Here is a 25,468-nt window from a genome sequence, read left to right as displayed (position 1 = left end):
AATACATGCACTAACATTTGTTTGAAATCCAATTTTTTTTAAATTTTTAATATTTTTATTACATATTTTCCTCAATTACATTTCCAATGCTATCCCAAAAGTCCCCCATAGCGCCCCCCAATTCCCTACCCACCCATTCCCATTCTTTTGGCCCTGGCATTCCCCTATATTGGGGCATATAAAGTTTGCAAGTCCAATGTGCCTCTCTTTCCATTGATGGCCGACTAGGTCATCTTTCGATACATATGCAGCTAGAGACAAGAGCTCCGGGGTTCTGGTAAGTACATCATGTTGTTCCAACAATAGGGTTGCAGATCCCTTTAGCTCCTTGGGTACTTTCTCTAGCTTCTCCATTGGGAGCCCTGTGATACATCCAATAGCTGACTGTGAACATCCACTCCTGTGTTTGCTAGGCCCCAGCATCGTCTCACAAGAGACAGCTATATTTGGGTCCTTTCAGCAAAATCTTGCTAGTGTATGCAATGGTGTCAGCGTTTAGAAGCTGCTTATGGGATGGATCCCTGGATACGGCAGTCTCTAAATGGTCCATCCTTTCATCACAGCTACGAACTTTGTCTCTGTAACTCCTTCCCTGGGTGTTTTGTTCCCAATTCCAAGAAGGGGCACAGTGTCCACACTTTGGTCTTCATTCTTCTTGAGTTTCATGCATTTAGCAAATTGTATCTTATATCTTGGGTATCCTAAGTTTTGGGCTAATATCCACTTATCAGTGAATACATATTGTGTGAGTTCTTTTGTGATTGTGTTACTTCACTCAAGATGATGCCCTCCAGGTCCATCCATTTGGCTAGGAATTTCATAAATTCATTCTTTTTAATAGCTGAGTAGTACTCCATTGTGTAAATGTACCATAATTTCTGTATCCATTCCTCTGTTGAGGGACATCTGGGTTCTTTCCAGCTTCTGGCTATTATAAATAGGGCTGCTATGAACATAGTGGAGCATGTGTCCTTTTTACCGGTTGGGACATCTTCTGGATATATGCCCAGGAGAGGTATTGCTGGATCCTCCAGTAGTACTATGTCCAATTTTCTGAGGAACCGCCAAACTGATTTCCAGAGTGGTTGTACAAGCTTGCAATCCCACCAACAATGGAGGAGTGTTCCTCTTTCTCCACATCCTCGCCAGCATCTGCTGTCACCTGAATTTTTGATCTTAGCCATTCTGACTGCTGTGAGGTGGAATCTCAGGGTTGTTTTGATTTGCATTTCCCTGATGATTAAGGATGTTGAACATTTTTTCAGGTGCTTCTCTGCCATTCGGTATTCCTCAGGTGAGAATTCTTTGTTCAGTTCTGAGCCCCATTTTTTAATGGGGTTATTTGACTTTCTGGAGTCCACCTTCTTGAGTTCTTTATATATATTGGATATTAGACCCTTATCTGATTTAGGATAGGTGAAGATCCTTTCCCAATCTGTTGGTTGTTTTTTTGTCTTATTGATGGTCTTTTGCCTTGCAGAAGCTTTGTAGTTTCATGAGGTCCCACTTGTCAATTCTCGATCTTACAGCACAAGCCATTACTGTTCTATTCAGGAATTTTTCCCCTGTGCCCATATCTTCAAGGCTTTTCCCCACTTTCTCCTCTATAAGTTTCAGTGTCTCTGGTTTTATGTGAAGTTCCTTGATCCACTTAGACTTGACCTTAGTACAAGGAGATAGGAATGGATCGATTCGCATTCTTCTACATGTTAACAACCAGTTGTGCCAGCACCATTTGTTGAAAATGCTGTCTTTCTTCCACTGGATGTTTTTAGGTCCCTTGTCGAAGATCAAGTGACCGTAGGTGTGTGGGTTCATTTCTGGGTCTTCAATTCTATTCCATTGGTCTATTTGTCTGTCACTATACCAGTACCATGCAGTTTTTATCACAATTGCTCTGTAGTAGAGCTTTAGGTCCGGCATGGTGATTCCACCAGAGGTTCTTTTATCCTTGAGAAGAGTTTTTGCTATCCTAGGTTTTTTCTTATTCCAGATGAATTTGCAGATTGCACTTTCTAATTCGTTGAAGAATTGATTTGGAATTTTGATGGGGATTGCATTGAATCTGTAGATTGCTTTTGGCAAGATAGCCATTTTTACAATGTTGATCCTGCCAATCCATGAGCATGGGAGATCTTTCCATCTTCTGAGATCTTCTATAATTTCTTTCTTCAGAGACTTGAAGTTTTTATTATACAGATCTTTCACTTCCTTAGTTAGAGTCACGCCAAGATATTTAATATTATTTGTGACTATTGAGAAGGGTGTTGTTTCCCTAATTTCTTTCTCAGCCTGTTTATTCTTTGTGTAGAGAAGGCCATTGATTTGTTTGAGTTAATTTTATATCCAGCTAATTCACCCAAGCTGTTTATCAGGCTTAGGAGTTCTCTGGTGGAATTTTTAGGGTCACTTATATATACTATCATATCATCTGCAAAGAGTGATATTTTGACTTCATCTTTTCCAATTTGTATCCCTTTGATCTCCTTTTGTTGTCGAATTGCTCTGGCTAGGACTTCAAGTACAATGTTGAATAGGTATGGAGAAAGTGGACAGCCTTGTCTAGTCCCTGATTTTAGAGGGATTGCTTCAAGCTTCTCACCATTTACTTTGATGTTGGCTACTGGTTTGCTGTAGATTGCTTTTATCATGTTTAGGTATGGGCCTTGAATTCCTGATCTTTCCAAGGCTTTTATCATGAATGGGTATTGGATCTTGTCAAATGCTTTTTCCCCATCTAACGAGATGACCATGTGGTTTTTGTCTTTCAGTTTGTTTATATACTGGATTACGTTGATGGATTTCCGAATATTGAACCATCCTTGCATCCCTGAGATGAAACCTACTTAGTCAGGATGGATGATTGTTTTGATGTGTTCTTGGATTCGGTTAGCAAGAACTTTATTGAGGATTTTTGCATCAATATTCATAAGGGATATTGGTCTGAAGTTTTCTATCTTTGTTGGGTCTTTTTGTGGTTTAGGTATCAGAGTAATTGTGGCTTCATAGAATGAGTTGGGTAGAGTACCTTCTGTTTCTATTTTGTGGAATAGTTTGTGAAGAACTGGGATTAGATCTTCTTTGAAGGTCTGATAGAACTCTGCACTAAACCCATCTGGTCCTGGGCTTTTCTTGGTTGGGAGACTATTAATGACTGCTTCTATTTCTTTGGGGGATATAGGGCTGTTTAGATCATTAACCTGATCTTGATTCAACTTTGGTACCTGGTATCTGTCTAGGAACTTGTCCATTTCATCCAGGTTCTCCAGTTTTGTTGAGTATACCCTTTGGTAGAAGGATCTGATGGTGTTTTGGATGTCTTCAGGATCTGTTGTTATGTCTCCTTTTTCATTTCTGATTTTGTTAATTAGGATGCTTTCCCTGTGCCCTCTAGTGAGTCTGGCTAAGGGTTTATCTATCTTGTTGATTTTCTCAAAGAACCAGCTCCTTGATTGGTTGATTCTTTGAATAGTTTTTCTTGTTTCCACTTGGTTGATTTCACCCCTGAGTTTGATTATTTCCTGCCGTCTACTTCTCTTGGGTGAATTTGCTTCCTTTTGTTCTAGTGCTTTTAGGTATATTGTCAAGCTGCTAATGTGTGCTCTCTCTAGTTTCCTTTTGGAGGCACTCAGAGCTATGAGTTTTCCTCTTAGAAATGCTTTCATTGCGTCCCATAAGTTTGGGTATGTTGTGGCTTCATTTTCATTGAACTCTAAAAAGTCCTTAATTTCTTTCTTTATTCCTTCCTTGACCAAGGTATCATTGAGAAGAGTGTTGTTCAGTTTCCACGTGAAGGTTGGCTTTCTATTATTTATTTTGTTATTGAAGATCAGCCTTAGTCCATGGTGATCTGATAGGATGCATGGGACAATTTCAATATTTTTGTATCTGTTGAGGCCTGTTTTGTGACCAATTATGTGGTCAATTTTGGAGAAGGTACCATGAGGTGCTGAGAAGAAGGTATATCCTTTTGTTTTAGGATAGAATGTTCTGTAGATATCTGCCAGATCCATTTGATTCATAATTTCTCTTAGTTTCTCTGTGTCCCTGTTTAGTTTCTGTTTCCATGATCTGTCCATTGGTGAAAGTGGTGTGTTGAAGTCTCCCACTATTATTGTATGAGGTGCAATGTGTGCTTTGAGATTTAATAAAGTTTCTTTAATGAATGTGGCTGCCTTTGTATTTGGAGCATAGATATTCAGGATTGATAGTTCCTCTTGGAGGATTTTACCTTTGATGTGTATGAAGTGTCCCTCCCTGTCTTTTTTAATGACTTTGGGTTGGAAGTCAATCTTATCAGATATTAGAATGGCTACTCCAGCTTGTTTCTTCATACCATTTGCTTGGAAAATTGTTTTCCAGCCTTTCATTCTGAGGTAGTGTCTATCTTTTTCTCTGAGATGAGTTTCCTGTAAGCAGCAAAATGTTGGGTCTTGTTTGTGTAGCCAGTTTGTTAGTCTATGTCTTTTTATCAGGGAGTTGAGTCCATTGATATTAAGAGATATTAAGGAAAAGTAATTGTTGTTTCCTGTTATTTTTGTTGTTAAAGTTGGCATTCTGTTCTTGTGGCTGTCTTCTTTTAGGTTTGTTGAGGGATTACCTTCTTGTTGTTTCTAGGGCGTGGTTCCTGTCCTTGTATTGGTTTTTTTCTGTTATTATCCTTTGAAGGGCTGGAATCGTGGAGAGATAATGTGTGAATTTGGTTTTGTCGTGGAATACTTTGGTTTCTCCATCTATGTTAATTGAGAGTTTGGCTGGGTATAGTAGCCTGGGCTGGAATTTGTGTTCTCTTAGTGTCTGTATAACATCCGTCCAGGATCTTCTGGCTTTCATAGTCTCTGGTGAAAAATCTGGTGTAATTCTGATAGGCTTGCCTTTATATGTTACTTGGCCTTTTTCTCTTACTGCTTTTAGTATTCTATCTTTATTTAGAGCATTTGTTGTTCTGATTATTATGTGTCGGGAGGTATTTCTTTTCTGGTCCAGTCTATTTGGAGTTCTGTAGGCTTCTTGTATGTTCATGGGCATCTCTTTCTTTAGATTTGGGAAGTTTTCTTCTATAATTTTGTTGAAGATGTTTGCTGGTCCTTTGAGTTGAAAATCTTCATTCTCATCCACTCCTATTATCCGTAGGTTTGGTCTTCTCATTGTGTCCTGTATTTCTTGGATGTTTTGAGTTAGGATGTTTTTGCATTTTACATTTTCCTTGATTGTTGTGCCGATGTTCTCTATGGAATCTTCTGCACCTGAGATTCTCTCTTCCATCTCTTGTATTCTGTTGCTGATGCTCGTATCTATGGTTCCAGATTTCTTTCCTAGGGTTTCTATCACCAGTGTTGCCTCATTTTGGGTTTTGTTTATTGTGTCTACTTCCCTTTTTAGGTCTAGTATGGTTTTGTTCATTTCCATCATCTGTTTGGATGTGTTTTCCTGTTTTTCTGTAAGGACTTCTACCTGTTTGATTAGGTTATCCTGTTTTTCTTTAAGGATTTGTAACTCTTAACAGTGTTCTCCTGCAATTCTTTAAGGGATTTTTGTGCTTCCTCTTTATTGTCTTCTACCTGTTTACCAGTGTTCCTTTGTATTTCTTTAAGTGTGTTATTAAAGTCCTTCCTGAAGTCCTCTACCATCATCAGGAGATATGCTTTTAGATCCGTGTCTAGCTTTTCCGGTGTGTTGGGGTGCCCTGGACTGTGCGAAGTGGGAGTGCTGGTTTCTGATGATGGTGAGTGGTCTTGGTTTCTGTTAGTAAGATTATTACGTTTACCTTTAGCCATCTGGTAATCTCTGGGGTTAGTTGTTGTTGTTGTCACTGTTTAAAGATTGGAGCAGAGCTTGTGTTCCACTCACCAGCAGTCTCAAAATCCTGTGGCGGGGGTCGTGGGTAGCTGGCAGTACCCCGGTGCTGGTCCAGCCCGAAGAGGCCTGTGGTCCTACTCAGGCCGGTTTTCTGCTTCCCTAACTAATGCAGTCTCAGGTCCCCCGCGCAATTGGATTGGAGCAGAAGCTGTGTTCCACTCTCCAGAAGTCTTAAGTTCCTGTGGCGGGTGTTGTGGGTAGCTGGCGATTGTCAGCCAACCCTGCGCCCTCGCTACTCTGGTGCTTTTCTGACCGGAAGAGGCTTGTGGCCCTATGTAGGCCGAATTTCTCCCTCCCCAACCAAAGCAGACTCAGGTCCTGCGTGATTGGACTGGAGCAGAAGCTGTGTTCCACTCACCAGCAGTCTCAAAAATCCTGTGGCGGGGGTCGTGGGTAGCTGGTGGGTGTCAGCCGACCCTGCGCTCTAGCTACTCCGGTGCTGATCCAGCCGGATTAGGCCTGTGGCCCTACTCAGGCCAGTTTCTGCTTCCCTAACTAATGCAGTCTCAGGTCCTGCGTGCAATTGGATTGGAGCAGAAGCTGTGTTCCACTCACCAGAAGTCTTAAGATCCTGTGGCGGGTGTTGTGGGTAGCTGGCGAGTGTCAGCCGACCCTGCGCCCTCGCTACCCCGGTGCTTTTCTGACCGGAAGAGGTTTGTGGCCCTATGTAGGCCGGATTTCTCTCTCCCCAACCAGAGCAGTCTCAGGTCCCACGCAATTGGATTGGAGCAGAAGCTGTGTTCCACTCACCAGAAGTCTTAAGATCCTGTGGCGGGTGTTGTGGGTAGCTGGCGAGTGTCAGCCGACCCTGCGCCCTAGCTACCCAGGTGCTTTTCTGACCGGAAGAGGTTTGTGGCCCTATGTAGGCCGGATTTCTCTCTCCCCAACCAGAGCAGTCTCAGGTCCCGCGTGATTGGACTGGAGCAGAAGCTGTGTTCCACTCACCAGCAGTCTCAAAATCCTGTGGCGGGGATCGTGGGTAGCTGGTGGGTGTCAGCCGACCCTGGGCTCTAGCTACCCAGGTGCTGATCCGGCCGGATGAGGCCTGTGGCCCTACTCAGGCCGGTTTCTGCTTCCCTAACTAATGCAGTCGCAGGTCCTGCGCGCAATTGGATTGGAGCAGAAGCTGTGTTCCACTCACCAGAAGTCTTAAGATCCTGTGGCGGGTGTCGTGGGTAGCTGGCGAGTGTCAGCCGACCCTGTGCCCTCGCTACCCTGGTGCTTTTCTGACCGGAAGAGCTGAAATCCAATTTTATCTACTGCTCACACATCATCATAGAGAACTACATCTAACTTTCAAATGTCTCAAAAAAAATGTCCAGAACTAGCCTTCCAAATGAAGACTGTTATTTCCAATATTGGATTGATTTGTAGATCAGTCCATGATTGAGTCAGAATAACTGGTCACATTAAAGGAAAGAGAAGAGTCATCGTACCTTCTCCTTCTGATCATGTTTTTGAAGGCAATTTCTACAGTCTCCATGTTCTCTGTCCCACAAGGTCTAAAATCTTGAAGCAAGGCAGCTTGTCCAATCTGGGATATAGGCAAGCAAAGATGGATCAGGAATATATGTCCAAAACAGCTTCCCAGTCACCATTTTCAGGGCACTCTGAAACTCACAGGTCAGCATCGTTCTTTGTCCCAGTGTCAGCATGAATCACCAATCATTCTGGCATCTAGCACTCTCCTTCTGCATTCTGCAGAAAAAAAAAAACACAAACAAGCCCTCTTCCCCATATTAAATATCTGATCAGGACCATTCCATGTACCAGTATGTGAGATCCTTCCATTTCACCTAGGCATAAGTATGCCTGGTTGTATAGACACTTAGAGAGTTCCTTGGTATCCAATTTTTAAAAATTTTTAAAAAGAACAAGATGTAAATAATTTTGTGGTATATGGGGATAAAACCCCCTCTTTTTAACTATATTAGATATTATTTTGAAGTTCCACAATACCTGTTTCTCAATACTTTGTCCTTAAGGATTATATGGAATCCCATTAATATGGGTAATGTTAAATTGTTGACAAAAAGTCTCAAATGCTTGACTGTATTAGCCAGTTCCATTATCTGTTTCAATCAGATTTAGAACACTCAGCATAGAAAAACAATTATTAATTATGTTTTTAGTTTCTTCTTCTGTTATAGCAGTTACAACTAGAAAGCCTGTAAAGGTATCAATAGTCACATGTGCATTTAATATTCTAAAGTCACAAATATGAGTAACCATTTGCAATAATTGATTAGGTATAAGTCTTCAAGGAGGATTAACACCATTATGTGGTACAGGTAGAAACTGAAGACACTGAGAACAAGTCTTTATAATTTGACATGCACATTTTCTAGAAATATCAAATTGTTCTCTCAAGCCATTACTATTTTGATGATGCAAATAATGAAAATATATGACCAATTGTACTTGTGTAGGGCCTATAATATGCCTGGGATACAATCTGCTGTGGCGCTGCCTTAAGGGGGTCTTGTCCAGACAGTCCAGGATGAGTTTTTACATGTACAAAAACTGTCTTTTGGAGAAACAGTATTTTCTCTAAACTTGAGTTGTATATGTATAAACAATTGCAAAATTTGAGAGTTAGCAGTATCTAAAAAAGGAAAAATTTCAAGCAATTGTAAACCCTGAGCCATATCTATATATTGGCTATCAGTATACAAATTAAAACTTGATTTTTTTAACATTTCAAAAATAGTGGCTACAGCATGGGTTCAGCACTGTGCTGAAGCAGGAGAAAACTTAAAATAATGGACATGTGATCCAATCACACATACCTCTCTTTTGTAGGAGGACTGTTGATAAATACAGTAGATGTGTTCTTTATGGGATGCATTGTGGATGGCCCTATGGGATGTTTCTTGGAAGGAATCTGACATTGGCCAAGGACCAGGAAACAAGCCTCAATCTTTAAGCTACAATAGGGAATCAGGCCAAGGCAGGAACTTTAATCTTAGGTTGGAAAAAAAGAAGCAGGCCCCAGGCAAGATCCTGGGTCTGAACAAGGAAGTGGGTCCAAGCATCTCAATCATCATGACAAGCCCTTTCAAAGCAACAACCAAGGAAGCAATTGTTGGGCTTTACCCACTGCCTTGCTAGTTTCCCACTGCACTGCTCACCCTCAACACCTTCAACATCTGCATGCAATCAAAATGGCACACAAAGTGGATTGGGAAAACCAAATTTGCTTTCAGTCTCAGAACTGACTGGGGCCATGTCACAATGCTGTCTAACTGTTTTTCTTCATTTCAACTCCCACCCTGGAGAACCAGCTGACTGACTGAGTGGGCATGGTCAATGCGTGCATAAATTCACAGGAAATACAAAAGCATGCATAGAAGCAAATTTTAACAACTTATCCTTTGGGCAATGATTATCAATTTTGCCTAAGAAGTTTGCATACTATATGTGCAGCCAAATATAGTGAGTTGGACAATACCCTTGATGATAGCTTTCCCTTTAGCTTTCTTGCAAGGAAAGGCATGTATAAGGCTTGCAGCAGTATATTTACAAGTTATCTCTTTACTAACTGTAAGGGGGAGATAATTTACATAACAATCCCTAATGAGGCATGTTGTATGTATGCTAACACAGCATCCATCTATAGAGGGCATAATTTCAAACAAGCCTCACAAGACTTGACAACATGATTGGTGTTAGAATATTGTATTGGAATAACAGCAGCTTTGCCTATTTTTAATCAAATTCTTACTCCATCCTTGCCAGATTTTATACAACCCAGTGAGCCACTTCAAGAAGTAGCTAAGGCAGGTAGCTTTCACCATGATAATGGTACCAGCTTTCTGATAACTCCTGGAATTCAAAAGACAATATGCTGCCACATAATAAACCATCAGTGACTCAAGTTTTTGTTATAATTTTCTGTATATTTCCTTCCAAAACTGATTGCCCTACAAATGCTATAAAACTGTCTGTCAATTATTTTGCTTTCACTAGGCCATATACAAGGTAAAGTACTGGAAAAATGTACAACTAGCAATACTGATTGTCAGAAGTCACTATTCTTTTTCTTTTTAATTTTTGATATATTTTCTTACGTATTTTCCTCAATTACATTTCCAATGCTATCCCAAAAGTCCCCCATACCCCCCCCCACTTCACTACCCACCCATTCCCATTCTTTTGGCACTGGCATTCCCCTATATTGAGGCATATAAAGTTTGCAAGTCCAATGGGCCTCTCTTTCCAGTGATGGCCAACTAGGCCATCTTTTGATACATATGCAGCTAGAGACAAGAGCTCCGGGGTACTGGTCAGTTCATCATGTTGGTCCAACTATAGGGTTGCAGATCCCTTTAGCTTCTTCGGTACTTTCTCTAGCTTCTCCATTGGGAGCCCTGTGATACATCCAATAGCTGACTGTGAGCATCCACTTCTGTGTTTGATAGGCCCCGGCATAGTCTCACAAGAGACAGCTATATTTGGGTCCTTTCAGCAAATTCTTCCTAGTGTATGCAATGGTGTCAGCGTTTGGAAGCTGATTATGGGATGGATCCCTGGATATGGCAGTCTCTAGATGTTCCATCCTTTCATCACAGCTCCAATCTTTGTATATGTAACTCCTTCCATGGGTGTTTTGTTCCCAATTCTAAGAAGGGGCACAGTGTCCACACTTTGGTCTTCATTCTTCTTGAGTTTCATGCGTTTAGCAAATTGTATCTTATATCTTGGGTATCCTAAGTTTGGGCTAATATCCACTTATCAGTGAATACATATTGTGTGAGTTCCTTTGTGATTGTGTTACCTCACTCAAGATGATGCCCTCCAGGTCCATCCATTTGGTTAGGAATTTCATAAATTCATTCTTTTTAATAGCTGAGTAGTACTCCATTGTGTAAATGTACCATAATTTCTGTATCCATTCCTCTGTTGAGGGGCATCTGGGTTCTTTCCAGCTTCTGGCTATTATAAATAAGGCTGCTATGAACATAGTGGAGCATGTGTCCTTCTTACTGGTTGGGACATCTTCTGGATATATGCCCAGGAGAGGTATTGCTGGATCCTCTGGTAGTACTATGTCCAATTTTCTGAGGAACCGCCAGACTGATTTCCAGAGTGGTTGTACAAGCTTGCAATCCCACCAACAATGGAGGAGTGTTCCTCTTTCTCCACATCCTCGCCAGCATCTGCTGTCACCTGAATTTTTGATCTTAGCCATTCTGACTGGTGTGAGGTGGAATCTCAGGGTTGTTTTGATTTGCATTTCCCTGATGATTAAGGATGTTGAACATTTTTTCAGGTGCTTCTCTGCCATTCGGTATTCCTCATGTGAGAATTCTTTGTTCAGTTCTGAGCCCCATTTTTTCAAGGGGTTATTTGATTTTCTCCAGTCCACCTTCTTGGGTTCTTTATATATATTGGATATTAGTCCCTTATCTGATTTAGGATAGGTAAAGATCCTTTCCCAATCTGTTGGTGGTTTTTTTGTCTTATTGATGGTCTTTTGCCTTGCAGAAGCTTTGGAGTTTCATGAGGTCCCACTTGTCAATTCTCAATCTTACAGCACAAGCCATTGCTGTTCTATTCAAGAATTTTTCCCCTGTGCCCATATCTTCAAGGCTTTTCCCACTTTCTCCTCTATAAGTTTCAGTGTCTCTGGCTTTATGTGAAGTTCCTCAATCCACTTAGACTTGACCTTTCTACAAGAGATAGGAATGGATCTATTTGCATTCTTCTACATGTTAACAACCAGTTGTGCCAGCACCATTTGTTGAAAATGCTGTCTTTCTTCCACTGGATGGTTTTACCTCCCTTGTGGAAGATCAAGTCACCATAGGTGTGTGGGTTCATTTCTGGGTCTTCAATGCTATTCCATTGGTCTATTTGTCTGTCACTATACCAGCAGTTTTTATCACAATTGCTCTGTAGTAAAGCTTTAGGTCCTGCATGGTGATTCCACCAGAGGTTCTTTTATCCTTGAGAAGAGTTTTTGCTATCCTAGGTTTTTTGTTATTCCAGGTGAATTTGCAGATTGCACTTTCTAATTTGTTGAAGAATTAAGTTGGAATTTTGATGGGGATTGCATTGAATTTGTAGATTGCTTTTGGCAAGATAGCCGTTTTTACAATATTGATCCTACCAATCCAGGAGCATGGGAGATCTTTCCATCTTCTGAGATCTTCTATAATTTCTTTCTTCAGAGACTTGAAGTTTTTATTATACAGATCTTTCACTTCCTTAGTTAGAGTCACGCCAAGATATTTTATATTATTTGTGACTATTGAGAAGGGTGTTGTTTCCCTAATTTCTTTCTCAGCCTGTTTATTCTTTGTGTAGAGAAAGGCCATTGATTTGTTTGAGTTAATTTTATATCCCACTACTTCACCGAAGCTGTTTATCATGTTTAGGAGTTCTCTGGTGGAATTTTTAGGGACACTCATATATACTACCATATCATCTGCAAAAAGTGATATTTTGACTTCATCTTTTCCAATTTGTATCCCTTTGATCTCCTTTTGTTGTCAAATTGCTCTGGCTAGGACTTTAAGTACAATGTTGAATAGGTATGGAGAAAGAGGACAGCCTTGTCTAGTCCCTGATTTTAGAGGGATTGCTTCAAGCTTCTCACCATTTACTTTGATGTTGGCTACTGGTTTGCTGTAGATTGCTTTTATCATGTTTAGGTATGGGCCTTGAATTCCTGATCTTTCCAAGACTTTTATCATGAATGGTGTTGGATCTTGTCAAATGCTTTTTCCGCATCTAACGAGATGATCATGTGGTTTTTGTTTTTGAGTTTGTTTATATATTTCGTTGATGGATTTCCATATATTGAACCATCCCTGCATCCCTGGGATGAAACCTACTTGGTCAGGATGGATGATTGTTTTGATGTGTTCTTCTATTCGGTTAGCAAGAACTTTATTGAGGATTTTTGCATCAATATTCATAAGGGATATTGGTCTGAAGTTTTCTATCTTTGTTGGGTCTTTTTGTGGTTTAGGTATCAGAGTAATGGTGGCTTCATAGAATAAGTTGGGTAGAGTGCCTTCTGTTTCTATTTTGTGGAATAGTTTGTGAAGAACTGGGATTGGATCTTCTTGGAAGGTTTGATATAACTCTGCACTAAACCCATCTGGTCCTGGGCTTTTTTTAGTTGGGAGACTATTAATGACTGCTTCTATTTCTTTGGGGGATATAGGGCTGTTTAGATCATTAACCTGATCTTGATTCAACTTTGGTACCTGGTATCTGTCTAGGAACTTGTCCATTTCATCCAGGTTCTCCAGTTTTGTTGAGTATAGCCTTTGGTAGAAGGATCTGATGGTGTTTTGGATGTCTTCAGGATCTGTTGTTATGTCTCCTTTTTCATTTCTGATTTTGTTAATTAGGATGCTTTCCCTGTGCCCTCTAGTGAGTCTGGCTAAGGGTTTATCTATCTTGTTGATTTTCTCAAAGAACCAGCTCCTTGATTGGTTGATTCTTTGAATAGTTTTTCTTGTTTCCACTTGGTTGATTTCACCCCTGAGTTTGATTATTTCCTGCTGTCTACTCCTCTTGGTTGAATTTGCTTCCTTTTGTTCTAGTGCTTTTAGGTATATTGTCAAGCTGCTAATGTGTGCTCTCTCTAGTTTCCTTTTGGAGGCACTCAGAGCTATGAGTTTTCCTCTTAGAAATGCTTTCATTGCGTCCCATAAGTTTGGGTATGTTGTGGCTTCATTTTCATTGAACTCTAAAAAGTCCTTAATTTCTTTCTTTATTCATTCCTTGACCAAGGTATCATTGAGAAGAGTGTTGTTCAGTTTCCACGTGAAGGTTGGCTTTCTATTATTTATTTTGTTATTGAAGATCAGCCTTAGTCCATGGTGATCTGATAGGATGCATGGGACAATTTCAATATTTTTGAATCTGTTGAGGCCTGTTTTGTGACCAATTATGTGGTCAATTTTGGAGAAGGTACCATGAGGTGCTGAGAAGAAGGTATATCCTTTTGTTTTAGGATAGAATGTTCTGTAGATATCTGCCAGATCCATTTGATTCATAATTTCTCTTAGTTTCTCTGTGTCCCTGTTTAGTTTCTGTTTCCATGATCTGTCCATTGGTGAAAGTGGTGTGTTGAAGTCTCCCACTATTATTGTATGAGGTGCAATGTGTGCTTTGAGATTTACTAAAGTTTCTTTAATGAATGTGGTTGCCTTTGAATTTGGAGCATAGATATTCAGGATTGATAGTTCCTCTTGGAGGATTTTACCTTTGATGAGTATGAAGTGCCCCTCCCTGTCTTTTTTAATGACTTTGGGTTGGAAGTCAATTTTATCAGATATTAGAATGGCTACTCCAGCTTGTTTCTTCATACCATTTGCTTGGAAAATTGTTTTCCAGCCTTTCATTCTGAGGTAGTGTCTATCTTTTTCTCTGAGATGAGTTTCTTGTAAGCAGCAAAATGTTGGGTCTGGTTTGGGTAGCCAGTTTTTTAGTCTATGTCTTTTTATTGGGAAGTTGAGTCCATTGATATTAAGAGATATTAAGGAAAAGTAATTGTTGCTTCCTGTTATTTTTGTTGTTAAAGTTGGCATTCTGTTCTTGTGGCTGTCTTCTTTTAGGTTTGTTGAGGGATTACCTTCTTGTTTTTTCTAGGGCTTGGTTCCTGTCCTTGTATTGGTTTTTTTCTGTTATTATCCTTTGAAGGGCTGGATTCGTGGAGAGATAATATGTGAATTTGGTTTTGTCATGGAATACTTTGGTTTCTCCATCTATGTTAATTGAGATTTTAGCTATGTATAGTAGCCTGAGCTGGAATTTGTGTTCTTTTAGTGTCTGTATAAAATCTGTCCAGGATCTTCTGGCTTTCATAGTCTCTGGTGAAAAATCTGGTGTAATTCTGATAGGCTTGCCTTTATATGTTACTTGGCCTTTTTTCTCTTACTGCTTTTAGTATTCTATCTTTATTTAGTGCATTTGTTGTTCTGATTATTATGTGTCGGGAGGTATTTCTTTTCTGGTCCAGTCTATTTGGAGTTCTGTAGGCTTCTTGTATGTTCATGGGCATCTCTTTCTTTAGATTTGGGAAGTTTTCTTCTATAATTTTGTTGAAGATGTTTGCTGGTCCTTTGAGTTGAAAATCTTCATTCTCATCCACTCCTATTATCCGTAGGTTTGGTCTTCTCATTGTGTCCTCGATTTCCTGGATGTTTTGAGTTAGGATCTTTTTGCATTTTCCATTTTCTTTGATTGTTGTGCCGATGTTCTCTATGGAATCTTCTGCACCTGAGATTCTCTCTTCCATCTCTTGTATTCTGTTGCTTATGCTCGCATCTATGTTTCCAGATTTCATTCCTAGGGTTTCTATCTCCAGCGTTGCCTCACTTTGTGTTTTCTTTATTGTGTCTACTTCCCTTTTTAGGTCTTGGATGGTTTTATTCAATTCCATCACCTGTTTGGTTGTGTTTTCCTGCAATTCTTTAAGGGATTTTTGTGTTTCCTCTTTAATGTCTTCTACCTGTTTGGTTATGTTTTCCTGCAATTCTTTAAGGGATTTTTGTGTTTCCTCTTTAATGTCTTATACTTGTTTAGAAGTGTTCTCCTGTATTTCTTTAAGTGAGTTATTTAAGTCTTTCTTGATATCCTCTACCATCACCATGAGATATGCTTTTAAATCCAGGTCTAGCTTTTCGGGTGTGTTGGGGTGCCCTGGACTGGGCGAATTGGTAGTGCTGTGTTCTGATGAAGGTGAGTGGTCTTGGTTTCTGTTAGTAAGATTCTTAAGTTTACCTTTCGCCATCTGGTAATCTCTGGAGTTAGTTGTTATAGTTGTCTCTGTTTAGAGATTTTTCTTCTGGTGATTCTGATTACCATCTATCAGCAGACCTGGGAGACAGGCTCTCTCCTCTGAGTTTCAGTGGTTAGAGCACTCTTTGCTGGCAAGCTCTCCTCTTACAGGGAAGGTGCACAGATATCTGGTGTTTGGACCTCCTCCTGGCCGAAGAAGAAGGCCCAAAACAAGACCTTTCCCAGATGCTGTGTTGCTTTGGCAGGTCACAGAAGCTGTCAGCTTCTGTGGTGCACACTTTCACCTGAGCAGACTAAGTTCCTAAGTTCAGTGGAGTCCCGGAACCAAGATGGTGCTCCCTTCTCCTGAGGCAGAGGGCTCCCGTGCAGGGCGGGGGACCTCTGTCCTCCGGCTGGGAGGGTGCCGGATGTCTGTGTCCCCAAAAGGGTGCTGCCTCAACAGCTCTGTGGCTCCTGCTTGTCCCAGAAGCTGTCTGCCTCTGTGGTGCACACTCTCACCTGTGCAGACTAAGTTCCTAAGTTTGGTGGAGTCCCAGAACCAAGATGGCGCTCCCTTCTCCTGAGGCAGAGGGCTTCCGTGCCCAGCAGTCACTATTCTTGATTCACTACTATCCATAAAACTTGCATCACAGCCCATTGGGTACTTTCTCCTTATCTTTCCATATACATATTGTCCATGTTCATTTGTCTTGCTATTGTTCTACTCATATTTTGAGCCTTTTTTGGTACAACCCATTTACTATATAAGCATCAGAAAGAATTGTTGGTATGTCAGTTATATTAGCTTAGGGAGGCGTTCCAGTAGGTTGAAATTATACTGGCCCTAGTAATCTGTGCATAACATTGATGATTGGGTTGCAGACACTATCCCTCTCTACTTTAACTATAATATTTTTCAGGGTTTGCTTTTGTGTGCCTCCAGAAAAAGAATTGGCCAAAATGCTTTCCATCTAACTTTTTATATGATATGCAGTTTCCATGACAGTGGAGATAGAAATAGTAATGGACTTCACATTTTGAATTTCCTTGCCTACCATTGCCAATTGCTGATATAAGGTTGTATACTCATCAGGAGCCATCTAGCAAAGGCTAAAATCTAGCAGGTGATCTTCCAGAAATGTTTCACCATGGAACTTTGATAAAAGAGCCTTTGAGAAGCAAGACCCAAAGGACAAAAATCTCACGAAACAATTCCTGCAGTTAATTTGCCTTCTTCCTTATAAAATTAATATTATAATCCCTTGAACTTGCCTACCCCATTGGGCAGATTTCCGTGGAAAAAAACAAAGATGTACTGTCTTCAAGTGATACTATATAGACAGATGATTTCTTAGTTGCTAATGATGATCCTATAAGAATTCCTATAATTATACAGGTAATTACTAAGCCTTTTATAATAGGACTGCTATTACAGCCCAACCTGATAGGAAAACAGCAATAAGAACTCTGCCAGTCTTCACGAATCATGAGTTAATTGCTTCTGAGATAAAAAAAAAACAAAAAACAAAAAAAAAAAACAAAAAAACAAAACAAAACAAAAAAACAGCCATTTACAACTCAGAACACATTTCAAGAGTCTGTAATAACAATTAACCAAAGGTCAGGAAAGGGAACTAATGGGGTATTGTAGGTGCAAGTACAGAAGAAAAAATATTGACTGGGCGAATTTATACAAAACTTAAATACTAACTTAGAAAAATTATAGTTTTAGACTGTCAATGAAAGTGTGGAGCTAATGAGAGAAAATAGAAATCTAGTTAGTTAACTAGTCTTACTTTTTTCCTTTTTTGAATTTTTTTTTCCTTATTCATTTCACATACTGCTCAATGCCCCTCCCAGTAAACCCCAGATAATTCCTCCCCAACATCCCTCGTTCCTAGATCCCTCTCTCCATCTGCCGTTTATGACTATTTTATTTCCCCTTCTAAATAAGAATGAAGCTTTCTCACTTGGACCTTCTTTCTTGTTAGCATCTTTGGCTATGTGGAATGTAACATGATAACTATTTTATTGCAATATCCACTTATGAGTGAGCATATACCATGCATGTCCTTTTATGTCTGACTTATGTCACATAAGATGATATTCTCAAGTTCTTTTCATTTACCTGAAAAATTCATTCTGTCTTGTTTTTTTGTTGTTGTTGTTTTTGTTTGTTTTATTTACCTTCCACATGCTGCCCCCATTCCCAGACACTCTCCAAGGGTTCTTCACCCAAGGTCACCTCCCCTTTAACTCTGAGAGGGTACTCCTGTACTCATTCACTTCACTGACCCACCTTTCCACTCCCTTCACCCATCTACCCATCCAACCCTATCTTGTTGCGGCCTGCCCGCAGTCCACAACACGAACGGTTCAACTGAGAATGGCAGTTCGCTGAAAAGAGAGGAATCTAGACGGGGCGGAAGAAAGAATGGAGCTAAGACAACATCCTGATCAAAGCTCAATTTTACTATTTCCAGACACTCAGTTATAAAGGAAGGGGGAGTGAACCCAATATCCCACCAAGTAACTCAGGGTCCAGTAGCAGGACGAACACGTGTGTGCCTCCAGGCAGCAAAGGCAGGTTCCAGCAGTAGGCGTGGCAGGACGAATGAGCCGGTAGCTCCACCCTTGAGCAAGCAAGTTCCAGGCTGGGGGAAGGGAGGCCACACTATCTCACCCAACTCCTCACATCCCCATACTCTGGGGCTTCAAGTCTCTACATGATTTGACACATACTCTCCCGTTGAGATCAGACAAATCAGTTCTCAGCTAATTTATGTGCCAGAGAACATGGCCCAGCCATATATGCTCTTTGATTGTTGGATTAGACTCTGGGAGCTTCCTGGGTCCTGGGATAGTTGATACTGTTATTCTTCATATTGGGTTGAAATTGCCTCAATTCCTCCCATCCTATCCCTGGCTCTTTCATAGGATTCCCTAACTGAAGTCCAATGATTGGCTGTAAGTATCTGCATCTGTGTCAGTCAGCTGCTGGTAGAGCTTCTCTGAGAGCAGTCATGCTAAGCTCCTGTCTTCTGCCATCCTCATGGTTGAATTAATCTTTATTTCTAATAGTTTCTGCCCTCTGGCTAAAGAATAGTCTGTACAATTTACTAAAGACCTTCTATCTTAAAATTCACAGCATTTTCTTATTAGATATTTTCTTTATTTACATTTCAAATACTATCCTGAAAGTTCCCTATACACTTCCCCCTACCTGCTCTCCTACCAATCCACTCCCACTTCCTGGCCCTGGCATTCCCCTGTACTGGGGCATATAAAGTTTACAATACCAAGGGGCCTCTCTTCCCAATGATGGCCGACTAGGTCATCTTCTGCTGCATATGCAGCTAGAGACACAAGCTCTGGTGGTAATGATTAGTTAATATTGTTGTTCCACCTATAGGGTTGTGGAGCCCTTCAGCTCCTTGGGTGCTTTCTCTAGCTTCTCCATTGGGGGCCCTGTGTTCCATCCTATAGATGACTATGAGCATCCACTTCTGTAATTGCCAGGCAGTGGCATAGCATCATACAAGACAGCTATGTCAGGGTCCTGTCAGCAAAATCTTGCTGGCATATGGAATAGTGTCTGGGTTTGGAGGCTGATTATGGGATGGATTCCCGGGTGGGGTAGTCTCTGGATAGTCCATCCTTTGGTCTTAGCTCCAAACTTTGTAACTCCTTAATGGGTATTTTGTTCCCTATTCTAAGGAGGAATGAAGTATTGGTCTTCCCTCTTCTTTATTTTCTTGTGTTTTGCAAATCGTATCTTGGGTATTCTAAGTTTCTGAGCTAATAACCACTTATCAGTGAGTGCATATCTAATGACTTCTTTTGTGATTTGGTTAACTCCAGAATCATCCATTTGCTAAAGAATTTCATAAATTTATTGTTTTTAATAGCTGAGTACTATTCCATTGTGTAAATGTAAAACATTTTCTGTATCCATTCTTTTGTTGAGAGACATCTGCGTTCTTTCCAGCTTTTAGCTATTATAAATAAGGCTGCTATGAACATAGTGGTGCATATGTTCTTATTACCAGTTGGAACATCTTCTGGGTATATGCCCAGGAGAGGTATTGCTGGATCTTCAGGTAGTACTATGTTCAATATTCTGAGGAACCACCAGACTGACTTCCAGAGTGGTTGTACATGCTTGCAATCCCATGAGCAATGGAAGAGTGTTTCTTTTTCTCCACATCTATGCCACCATCTGCTGTCACCTGAATTTTTGACCTTAGCCATTCTGACTGGTATGAGATGAAATCTCAAGGTTAATTTGATTTGCATTTCCCTGATGATTAAGGATGCTGAACATTTTTTTTTCAGGTGCTTCTTAGCCATTCAGTATTCCTCAGGTGAGAATTCTTTGTTTAGCTCTGTACCCCATTTTTAATGGAATTTCTGGAGTCCAGCTTTATGAGCTCTTTATATATCTTTGTATATATTAGATATTAGTCCCCTATCAGATTTAGGATTGGTAAAAATCCTTTCCCAATCTGTTGGTGGCCTTTTTGTCTTACTGACAGTGTATTTTGCCTTACAGACGTTTTTCAATTTTATGATGTCCCATTTGTCAATTCTTGATCTTACAGCACAATCGATTGCTGTTCTGTTTAGGAATTTTTACCCTGTGCCCATATATTCGAGGTTTTCCCCACTTTCTCCTCTATTAATTTCAGTGTCTCTGGTTTTATATGGAAGTCTTTGATCCACTTCATCTTGAGCTTCATACAAGGATATAAGAATGGATCAATTCATATGCTTCTACATGGTAACTGCCAGTTGTGCCAGCACTATTTTTTTGAAATTGCAGTCTTTTTTTCCACTGGATGGTTTCCGTTTCCTTGTCAAAGATCAACTGACTATAGGTGTGTGGATTCATTTTTGGATCTTCAATTCTATTCCATTTGTCTACCTATCTATCACAGTACCAGTACTATGCAGTTTTTATCACAATTGCTCTATAGTACAACTTAATGTCAGGAATGGTGATTCCAACAGAGGTTCTTTTATTGTTGAGAATAGTTTTTGCCATCCTAGGATTTTTATTATTCCAGATGAATTTGCAAATTGCCCTTTGTAATAGTGAAGAATTGAGTTGGAATTTTGATGGGGATTGCATTGAATCTGTAGATTGCTTTGCACAGTATAGCCATTTAGACTATATTAATCCTGCCAATCCAGGAGCATGGGAGATCTTTTCATCTTCTGAGATCTTCTTCAATTTCTTTCTTCAGAGAATTGAAGCTCTTATCATAGAGGTTTTTCACTTCCTTAGAGTCACACCAAGGTATTTTACATTAATTGTGACTATTGTGAAGGATGTTGTTTCCCTAATTTCTTTCTCAGTCCGTTTATGCTTTCTGTAGAGAAAGGCCATTGATTTGTTTGAGTTAAATTTATATCCAGCTACTATACTGAAGGTCTTTATCAGATTTAGGTGTTCTTGTTGGAATTTTGGGGGTTACTTATATATACTATAATATCATCTGCAAATAGTGATATTTTGACTTCTTCGTTTCTAATCTGTATCCCCTTGATCTCCTTTTATTGTCGAATTGCTCTGGCTAGGACTTCAAGTACTATGTTGAATAGGTAGGGAGAAAGTTGGCAGCCTTGTCTAGTCCCTTATTTTAGTGGGATTGCTTCGAGTTTCTCTCCATTAAGTTTGATATTGGCTACTGGTTTGCTGTATAGTGCTTTTATTATGTTTAGGTATGGACCTTGAATTCCTGATCTTTCCAAGACTTTTATCATGAAGGGATGTTGAATTTTGAAAAATGCTTTCTCAGCATCTAATTTCACGATCATGTGTTTTCTGTCTTTGAGTTTGTTTATATAGTGGATTACATTGATGGATTTCAATATTATCCCTACACCCCTGAATGAAGTCTACTTGGTCCTGATGAATAATCATTTTGATGTGTTCTTGGATTCGGTTTGTGAAGATCTTATTGAGTATTTTTGCATCGATATTCATAAGGGAAATTGGTCTGAAGTTCTCTTCTTTGTTGGACCTTTTTGTGGTTTACGTATCAGAGTCATTTAGGATTCATAGAATGAATTAGGTAGAGTACCTTCTGTTTCTATTTTGTGGAATAATTTGAGGAAGTTGGAATTAGGTCTTCTTTGAAGGTCTGATAGAATTCTGCACTAGACCCTTCTGGTCCTGGGCTTTTTATGGTTGGGAGACTATTAATGACTGCTTCTATTTCTTTAGGGGAAATGGGACTGTTTAGATTGTTAATTTGATCCTGATTTAACTTTGGTACCTGGTATCTGTCTAGAAATTTGTCCATTTCGTCCAGGTTTTCCAGTTTTGTTGACTATAGCCTTTTGTAGAAGGATCTGATGGTGTTTTTGATTTCCTGTGGTTCTGTGGTTCTGTGTCCTTTTTCATTTTTTATTTTGTTAGTTAGGATACTGTCCATATGCCCTCTTGATATTCTGGCTAAGTGTTTTTCTATCTTGTTGATTTTCTCAAAGAACCAGCTCCTCCTTTGGTTGATTCTTTGAATAGTTTCTTTTCTTTTTTCTTTTTTTTTTTCTTTTCTACTTGGTTGATTTCTGAGCTGAGTTTATTTCCTGCTGTCTACTTCTCTTGGGTGAATTTGCTTCCTTTAGTTATAGAGCTTCTAGGTGTGCTATCAGGCTGCTAGTATATGATCTCTCTGGTTTACTTTATAGGCACTCAGAGCTATGAGATTTCCTCTTAGGACTGCCTTCATTGTGTCCCATAAGTTTGGGTATGTTGTGTCTTCATTTTCATTAAATGCTAAAAAGTCTTTATTTATTTCATCCTTCACCAAGGAATCATTGAGTAGTGTATTTTTCTGTTTCCACATGTATGTTGGCTTTCTATAATTTATGTTGTTATTGAAGATCAGCCTTAGTCCATGGTGATCTGATAGGATGCATGGGACCATTTCAATATTTTTGTATCTGTTGATGCCTGTTTTGTGACCAATTATTTTGTCAATTTCAGAGAAGGTACCATGAAGTGCTGAGAAGAAGTTATATCCTTTTGTTTTAGGTTAAAATGTTCCGTAGATATCTGTTAAATCCATTTGTTTCGTAACTTCTTTTATTTTCACTGTTTTTTTGTTTATTTTCTGTTTCCAGGATCTGTCCATTGGTAATAGTGGGGTGTTAAAGTCTCCCACTATTATTGTTTGAGATGCAATTGTGCTTTGAGTTTTACTAAAGTTTCTTTAATAATGTGGCTGCCCATCTATTTGGAGCATAGATATTCAGAATTGAGAGTTCATCTTGGAGGATTTTACCTTTGATGAGTATGAAGTGCTGCTCCTTGTCTTTTTTGATAATTTGGGGCTGGATGTCAATATTATCCGATATTAGAATGGCTACTCCAGCTTGTTTCTTCGGACTATTTGCTTGGAAGATTCTTTTCCAGCCTTTTACTCTGGGTTTCCTGTAAGCAGCAAAATATTGGGTCCTGTTTGTGAAGTCTATGTCTTATTATTGGAGAATTGAGTCCATTGATGTTAAGAGAAATTAAAGAAAAATAATTGTTGCTTTCTGTTATTTTTGTTGTTAAAGGTGGGATTCTGTTCTTGCTGCTGTCTTCTTTTAGTTTTGTTGAAGGATTACTTTCTTGATTTTTCTAGGGCTGTAGTTTCCATCCTTGTGTTGGTGTTTTCCCTTTATTATCCTTTGAAGGGCTGGATTCATGGAGTAGATATTGTGTGCATTTGGTTTTATCATGGAATACTTTGGTTTCTCCATCTATGGTAATTGAGAGTTTTGCTGGGTATAGTAGCCTGGGCTGGCACTTGTGTTCTCTTATGGTCTGCATAACGTCTGTCCAGGATCATCTGGCTTTCATAGTCTCTGGTGAAGAGTCTGGTGTAATTTGAATAGGTCTGCCATTATATGTTACTTGACCTTTTTCCCTTACTGCTTTTAATATTCTGTCTTTATTTAGTGCATTTGTTGTTCTGATTATTATGTGTTGGGAGGAATCTTTTCTGGTCCAGTCTATTTGGAGTTCTGTAGGCTTCTTCTATGTTCATGGGCATCTCTTTCTTCAGGTTTGGGAAGTATTCTTCTATAATTTTTTAAAGATATTTGCTGGCCCTTTAAGTTGAGAATCTTCATTCTCATATAATCCCATTATCTGTAGGTTTGGTCTTCTCATTGTGTCCTGGATTTCCTGGATGTTTTGAGTTAGGATCTTTTTGCATTTTGCATTATCTTTGATTGTTGTACCCATGTTCTCTATGGAATCTTCTGCACCTGAGATTCTCCCTTCCACCTCTTGTATTCTGTTGCTGATGCTTGCATCTATGGTTCCTGATTTCTTTCCTAGGTTTTCTGTCTCCAGAGTTGTCTCACTTTGGGTTTTCTTTATTGTTTCTATTTCCCTTTTTAGGTCTTGGGTGGTTTTTTTCTATTCCATCACCTGTTTGATTGTGTTTTCCTGTAGCTCTTTAAGGGATTTTTGTGTTTCCTCTTGAAGGGCTTCTACCTGTTTAGAACTATTCTCCTGTATTTCTTTAAATGAGTTATTAATGCCCTTCTTGATGTCCTCTACCAGCATCATGAGATATGATTTTAAATCTGATTCTTGCTTTTCAGGTGTGTTGGGGTATCCAGGACTGGCCTAGGTGAGAATGCTGGTTTCTGATGATGATGATGAGTGTTCTTGGTTTCTGTTAGTAAGATTCTCAAGGTTGCCTTTCGCCATATGGCAATCTCTGGCATTAGTTGTTATAGTTGTCTCTGGTTGGAGCTTATTCCTCCTGTGATTCTGTTAGCCTCTGTCACCAGTCCTGGGAGTCCAGCTCTCTCCTGAGTCTCAGTGGTCAGAGTACTCAACTTCAGGCAAGCTCTCCTTTTGCAGGGAATGTGCACAGAGTTCTGGCACTCAGACCTGCCTCCTGGCTGAAGATGAAGTCCTGAAACAGGGCCTGTCCCAGAAGATTTGTTGCCTCTGCAGTCTGCATGCTCATTTGCACAGACTGGTCTCTGAGGGAGGCAGGACACAAGATGGTTCTCTCACTTGCTCTGGAGTTCAGAGTCCTCCTGGGGAAGACACCTCTCCTCTGGTGGGGAGAGTGCCCATATATCTGGAGCCCTAAACTGGTTCTGTCCTAGAAGCTGAGTAGTTTCTGCTTGTCTCAGAAGCTGTGCTTTTACAGTCCACACTCTCATCTATGCAGATTGGTCTCTGAGGGAGCCTGGACCCAAGATGGCTCCATTACCTGTTCAGGCAGTCAGAGCACTCCTGGGCAGGCACGTCTCCTCTGGTAGGGAAGGTGCCCGGATGTCTGGAGCCCAAAATGGGGTCTGTTCCAGGAGCTGTGTTGCTTTTGCAGTCTGCTCGCTCACCCTTTGCAGTCCTTAGGCTGACCTGCACAGACTGGTCTCTGGGGGACCCGGGACAAAGATCCAGACAGCATTTTCTAATATAACAGTTGGGTAATATGGCAGGCAACAACTTTTGGGATAGTCTCTGATCAAGTTATTCAAGACCCCCATAAAGTTCAAGCTGCACATGTGCTACATATGAACAAGGAGGCCTAGGTCCAACCCATGTATGTTCCTTGGTTGGTGGTTCAGACTCTGAGAACCCCATGGGTCCAAGTTAGTTTACACTGTTGGTTTTACTGTGGATTTCCTAGGATCTTCAGGACCCTTAATCCTTCCTCTTATTCTTCCATAAGAATCCCCAAGCTTTTTAGCTTTTAGTGTCTCAGTCTGAGTCAGCAGGTGGTTGGATCCTCCTAGAGGACAGCCATGCTAGACTCCTGTCTGCAACCACAAAAGAGTATCATTAATAGTTTAAAGGTTTAGTGTTTGCCATGGGACGAGTCTCATGTTGGGGCTGTTACTGGTT

The sequence above is a fragment of the Mus caroli genome, unplaced genomic scaffold (assembly GCF_978045245.1).
Source record: "Mus caroli unplaced genomic scaffold, Mus_caroli_1 scaffold_5, whole genome shotgun sequence".
Classification (NCBI taxonomy): Eukaryota; Metazoa; Chordata; class Mammalia; order Rodentia; family Muridae; genus Mus; species Mus caroli.
The sequence above is the reverse complement of the archived record's forward strand: the minus strand, read 5'-3'. Positions refer to the sequence as shown.